The sequence below is a fragment of the Babylonia areolata genome, chromosome 18 (assembly GCF_041734735.1).
Source record: "Babylonia areolata isolate BAREFJ2019XMU chromosome 18, ASM4173473v1, whole genome shotgun sequence".
Classification (NCBI taxonomy): Eukaryota; Metazoa; Mollusca; class Gastropoda; order Neogastropoda; family Buccinidae; genus Babylonia; species Babylonia areolata.
Genome location: NC_134893.1, coordinates 9,600,717 through 9,607,698, shown reverse-complemented (window position 1 = coordinate 9,607,698; position 6,982 = coordinate 9,600,717).

The window sequence follows — 6,982 nt, the reverse complement described above, 5'->3', positions numbered from 1 at the left end:
ACGATTTTCACTTTAACTATACATACCTCTTGTACATCAGTCAGAAACACCAACATGGGCGGCAATTCGGGGCAGGAAGTTCGGGGGAGGGCAAAACTCCGTTCCATATTCCCTTATGATAGGAAGGACTATAAAACATCATGATGTGATCCTACCTTCCTTCCTGTTGCCCCGCACACCCTAAGTTTTCTCTCCGCCCTCAGCAGCTCTCCGGAATGAGGTGTGATCCGCGCTGTGGCGGTGCGCTATGGCAAGGGAGCTAATGTGGCTGCAACCATATCATTTACACGTTTTATCTCCCTTCATCTGTCCAGCAGTGGTGTGGATCCGTGATCGTGAAGAGCGAAGAAACTGAGAGCTCTCAGAAGTTTTAATGTAAGGTCACCGATATGTGTACATCTAGTTACACGTGTTGCACACACACACACACACACACACACACACACACACACACACACACATACACACACACTCGTACACACATACACACACACACACACGCACGCACGCACGCACCCCCCTCCGCCCCCCCCGACACACTCACCAAGCCTTGAGCAGGAAGAACAGCAATAATTTGTAATGATAAACTGATGGTATAAGATATAACTGAACGAAAATAAAAAGATAAGGCTAATGTAGAAACATGTCTTTTATTTAAGACTGGGAGCTCCGGCTCCGCTCTCTATTGTAACACATAGGTACATCTCTTGTCACAATGTTGTTTTCGGTTTGAAGAAACTGGGGTAATACAGGAATCTTTGGAGAGAGAGAGAGAGAGAGAGAGAGAGAGAGAGAGAGAGAGAGAGAGAGAGAGAGAGAGGTATGATCACACTTCCTTATCATCATTTACTTTTTCAAATTTGTTATGAAACTCCCGTCATGCATAAGATATAAGTTATCAACCGATAGTAACTGAATATCGACTTTGGTATTTACGAAGTAAAAGTAGCAGGAGTAAAAGTTTTGGACACACAAACTTTTGACGAGATTTAACATCTTCCAATCACTTCCACGAGACGATACACATTTCTGACAGCTTTTTACAGAGTCGTTTTCTCGCTGGATGAAATATTGTTTTTCTCCGTCTCACTTTCCCGAGATGTGCTGTTACTTTTCTTTCCTCTGAGATGTTTTTATGAGGAAACACCTCTCTCTCTTTCTCTCCCCCCCCTCTCTCTCTCTTGTAACCTCAACAACTTGAATCACCCGACCCCATTTCCCTGTTAAACCACCAGCAATCAGCCTGATCCTCGTATACATATACAGTGAATTATGTTTCTCAGCTACACAAGCTTTGTAATCTTATCATTTTATCTGTACCGGATCCCTTCTCTCTGAGATGGAAATAGAATATTTAACACCAACCTTTCCTGTCTAAAACGCAAAGAAACAAACAAGCGGGCAGGGAGAAAATGAACGTGCGCTCGAAGCACGCTTTTTTTTCTTTCTTCTCTTTTCTTTTTTTTGTGTGTGTGCAGCTATCAGTTTACCTGTGATATGGGTCATTCAATGTCTCGTTTGAGCCATTCATGTAGCTGCGTTCATGCGTCCTTGCTTCAAGACATTTGTCCCCAGCCAAATTCTGCTGCAAGATCAGTTCGGTAAAATTCAGACACGCAGTCAGGAAAGAAGCTGACAATGAGCAGCCTGAATTTCACACATTTTTTCTCTTTTTTTCTTATTTTTTTCTTATGCTGAATATTGACACAGCGTAACGCAAAGCGACACAATATTACGCAACATAACACAATAAATTACGCGAATTTTCATATTTGTGGAAGCCAAAAATTGTGCCATTTGGCCACCCTTTAATCTGGCATACAGAAAACAAGCAAACTGTCATGACACAAAAACCTATCGTCTTGTTTCTTTGAGAGTGAACTGTGACCAAGTATAATGAAATAAAACGATTTTTTTTCCTGGTCCCACCACGTTCCGTGCTATTTCAACGCTGCTCATTTCAAAACCTCCACTGTCACACCCAGACTCGTTTAACTGCATGCAGTTCCAGCGACCGCAGTGCTCGGAGAATATCAGTGTAAGGTCGCCATGAGGCCACACACCAGAAGATACCCTGCAATGATGCTGATATACTTCTGTTGTTTTGAGTTGTGCCTTTTTCTGATTCAGATACGGAAAACACCAGCTGCTACGTCCCGTACTGAAGACAATAATCATTCAGGCACAGAGTTAGTAGTATAGACTGAAGTTTTTCAGTAACGACAGACGTTTTAGCAATGCTAAAAATCCAATCAAAGAAGCCCCCGAGATACGACCCGCAACCCTTCTGAACGTAAGATCAACCAACTCAACAAGAAAAGCGCCTGTCTCAATAATTACGGCCACGAAACAATTGGCCCGTGAGTTTCATGTTTTCATGAAAACCGTGAGAACAAATCGTGCAATTTGATTGGACGTTTTCTCTGTCGTCTGGAAAGGCGCCTGACACCTCAAACCCTGATGAAATTGAGCAGCCGACATTTTGAATTTGAGTTCCCATGGATGTTGATTTCAAAGTGTTCCAGACAAAATGAAAATTGTGATTTTTGGTCCGTTACTTACACTGGTAAAACTGCGCTCCGACGGCCGACAATAAAAGGCGGAAAGGCTGCGTTGTGTTTATTCCTTCACATCGGAGAATGACTTATCGAGCAAGCCCAGACAGTTGAAATAGAATTGTGTTTTCTCGAAGGTTGACTTTGTTAACAGAGAAGCAAATTTTCAACAAATGATTAAAAAGAGGTACGTTTTTTTTAATATACAAAAAAAGGTTTTGTTAAAAAGAATGAATGCATGTGTATGAATCCCTGATGTGAGAGCGTTTTGATCGTCTGCACATGTTTCAGTACTGTATTCTCCTTCTTCTTACTGTAAACTACTACTAACCTACTGTTATTACTATTAGGTAATTATCATTATTATCATCATTATAACAATAATAGTGATAATACTATATCGGTATTATCATTATCATCATTATTATTATTATTAACTCGGATCAGCTCTTACGAGAAGATTTCATCGACGAAGGTTTTTTAAAATTTATTTTAAAGCAAAAGAAAAAAAATGTCTTGCGCGGGCCAGGGGCCGCAATAACATTTCCACTTATTGAAGGTAGAGATAGGAAGGAGGGAGATGAAGAGAAACAAACAAAAACATACACACACACACACACACACACACACACACACAGAGAGAGAGAGAGAGAGAGAAATGCCACTGTTACTACAATTATAGTGAGGCTTCTATCGCAGCAACTGCATCCGCTACTGTTATTACTGTCAGTACTATTTCAGTGCTGATATCAATTAATACCGTTTCACCCGCAACAGTAACTTCTACTGCTGTTGCCGAAGATGCTGCTACTTCATCTACTAACTGCTGCTGCTGCGACTACCAAAACGAATACAGTAATGAAAACTACTTATAAATATCCCGCTTGGGATGACTACAAACTGATTTTGCATTTGAATTTACTGTCGCTACCACTGCTGCTGTTAATACCACCAGCAGACATGAATTCTCACGGCAAGCAGTCTTCAAAATTACAATAGCGTTTGCTATGGGAAGGAGCAAACTGTTCATTGCTTTAACAGTTATCTGTCAGCAGAGTTTTCTGGCTCAGTTTTCTCTGTGTCTCTCCCTAGCACCGTCCTCTCACTATGTGGTCTGTTTCTTTGTGTTTGTCCGCTTGTCTGTTTGCCTTGTTCCCAGTCTCTGTGTTTGTCTGTCATTATCCCCCGCCCCGTCAAGGTGGGCTTTTGTCTGATTTATTTACAATATTTCCTGGTTAGTACTGGGCGTTGGGAATAATTTCCATTCCGTATTCAATTTCCCGGCTCCTCAAACACACTGTCAGGAAAGGATAAATGCCATGATTACGATTAGTCTGAAAGGTAATAGGAATCGAAAAAAAAAAAAAAAAGTCTGTTTCTCAACCACTGTCCGTCTGCTCGTTCACCTGTCTGACTATCATGGATTTCGCGAAACAAGGACGGGGTTCCATGGTCTCTCATTCTATCTCTCTGTCTGTCTCTCTGTGTTTGTTTCAGACTCCCCGCCGGTCTCTCTGCCCCTTTTACAACTTCACCATTCTGCGTTTTCACTACTTTCTTTCTTCCTCCCCGTGCAGCTGGAACGAACATATTTGGACCAGTACAAGAGAAGCTGATTGTTGATGCGTCTGTCAACAGAATGTGTAAAGTGAGGGACTGCAGACTGCTGTGTGGAACAGTGTGAAGTAGTCATTACACGGAGACCATACATCAAGGGCCAAACTGCATCCAGCTGGATTGCACAAAACACACACAACGACCATGACGAACCCAGATGGTTTGTCAGTATGAACATTTTCAAATATTCATGGACTGTCATCTCTCTCCATCCCTGTCTCTGTCTGTCTGCCCCATGCTCTCTCTCTCTTAGTACAACTGAAAAAATCTTAAAAAAAAAAATCCATGATACAAAGTAATTTGAGGTCAGGTAATTTTGTGCTTTATGATTTAAAAATGGTGTTAATAGTTTCGTCCCCGATGGTAGTTTAATCAAACGGAAAGCTTAGCAGCTGGCCATGCACACTATGCATCAGGCCACCATTCGATTGAAAAACAAACAAACACGTAAATGGAACCCATATACTTGTGTTTGTAACGAGGAAAGTGATCTTGTTGTTCGCAGGTGATATGATGCACATTTCCATCCCTGCCATTCTAAAACCTGAAAGATGAAGAGGTTCGGGTTTCGTCTAGTTGAGGCAAACGCCTCTGCTCTTAACAATAAAGCCTTTTGAAGACAATGAATTTTATGGGACATTTATTTCACATGATACTTCTCATTGACAGATCGAAACAAAAGGCCGTGCCTAAAATCGTAATTCTTGAATAAACACGTTGGAGTTCTGAGTTCCGAGTTCTCGTCGTCCCTGGATAAAAAAAAAAAAAAAAAGAAAAAAGAGAGGCAAGGCCTTCAAGACTCACTTGTGATACACTTTAAAAAAAAATCTAATCGTTAAAATCTGTTCTGTATTTGTTATTATAAAGCTTCGCGTAAAAAAAAAGAAGTCCTAACCAGATTCGAATTAAGTCCCCTAGCATCAATTACAGAGTACTTTCCCTTTTTTACTATCTGCACCAAAACGTTTGCAAAATAAATAAAAATTCCATGCTTAGCAAAAGAAGTTCCTGTTTGAACAAAAAATGATAATAATGACTCCTCTTGTTGTTGTGTCAGAATAAGAGGTCAAAGTGCCAAGTTTAGAGAATACAAAAAATATAAATATAACAGTAAATGCAGTTTGCATATCATTAGGCTTCTTCTTTTATTTTTTTGTGTCCATCCCAGAGGTGCAATATTGTTTTAAACAAGATGACTGGAAAGAACTGAATTTTTCCTATTTTTATGCCTAATTTGGTGTCAACTGACAAAGTATTTGCAGAGAAAATGTCAATGTTAAAGTTTATCACGGACACACACACACACACACACACACACACACACACACACACACAGACAACCGAACACCGGGTTAAAACATAGACTCACTTTGATTACACAAGTGAGTCAAAAAGAAAAAAAAAGAAAAAAAAAAAGGAAAAGAAAAGAAAAAGAAGACAAGTGTCCACTGCTTGCATTGACTCCGCCCTTAAAGAACACTGTTGACGTGCTTTTGGAAAGCGGCGCGATTTAGGATTCGAAGTTTCATTGTTGAAGTTGAAAATCGCGTACGATAAAAAGAAGAAGAAGAAGAAGAAAAAAAAGAGAGTTAAAAACCACGAAATGGTCCCTTGTGTATCGCAGGGCTGTGACAGGTCAATGCATTTTCACTGAGGGTGGGGACGAAGCTATAGAGGGACCGGGCAGTCGATTTTTCTGATCACAATAAACGGCGTTTAGATTAGGTTCCCCTGCAAGCCCACGATCTCTCGCAATCCCACCATTTATGTTTTTGATAACACAGTACTGGTTAAAAAAAGAAGAAGTGTGAATGTATGTGTATATATGTCAGTGAGTGAGTGAGTGAGTGAGTGTGTGTGTGTGTGTGTGTGTGTGTGTGTGTGTGTGTGTGTGTGTGTTTCCTCATGAATGAGAGAAATTGTGGGATTGCGAGAAATCGTGGTCGTTCCTTTCTCACGATTTCTCTCAATTGCGAGAAATCGTGAGGGAAGTCCCCTTTATTGTTATCAAAAACATTTCAGTTGTCATCGGTGTTGGTTTCTTGTCTTTTCCCATGCAAATATGAAATAAAAATGAGAGAGATAAAAAGAATCGAGAAACGGGGGAAACGACAACGACGATCATGACAATGACAGTGGCGTTAGCGAAGACATCAACAAAAGACGGTGAAGGTGATGGCACAGTACTGGTTAAAAAAAAAGTGTGAATGTATGTGTATGTCAGTGAGTGAGTGAGTGACTGGGTGAGTGAGTGAGTGAGTGTGTGTGTGTGTGTGTGTGTGTGTGTGTGTGTGTGTGTGTCCTCATCTGTGTTTGCTTGGCTGGTTGATTTGGTCTTCTTTCACTGCGTTTTAAAATATTTTCATGTTCTAAGTGTCTTCTGTGAAACTGAGCTTCTATTTGCAGCGCAATCTTGCATGCGAAAGGGTGCTGACACAAACAGATGAACATATGAGCAAGCATCGAAAGCAGAACACTCTAAAATAAATTTGACAGAAAAGGTTGCATCACAACAAACATCAAAACTATTCGGTCCTGTTTTCACGCGCCCAACGTGAGAGTAAAGCATTTGCAAAACACATTTTTTTTGCTGTCACATTTATGTATAAATTTGAATCATTTTGATTTTATCCCCAACATCCAGGAGAGATTGGGCTCAAGTCATAATATGTTAAGTGGAGTGATGGCCTAGAGGTAACGCGTCCGCCTAGGAAGCGAGAGAATCTGAGCGCGCTGGTTCGAATCACGGCTCAGCCGCCAATATTTTCTCCCCCTCCACTAGACCTTGAGTGGTGGTCTGGACGCTAGTC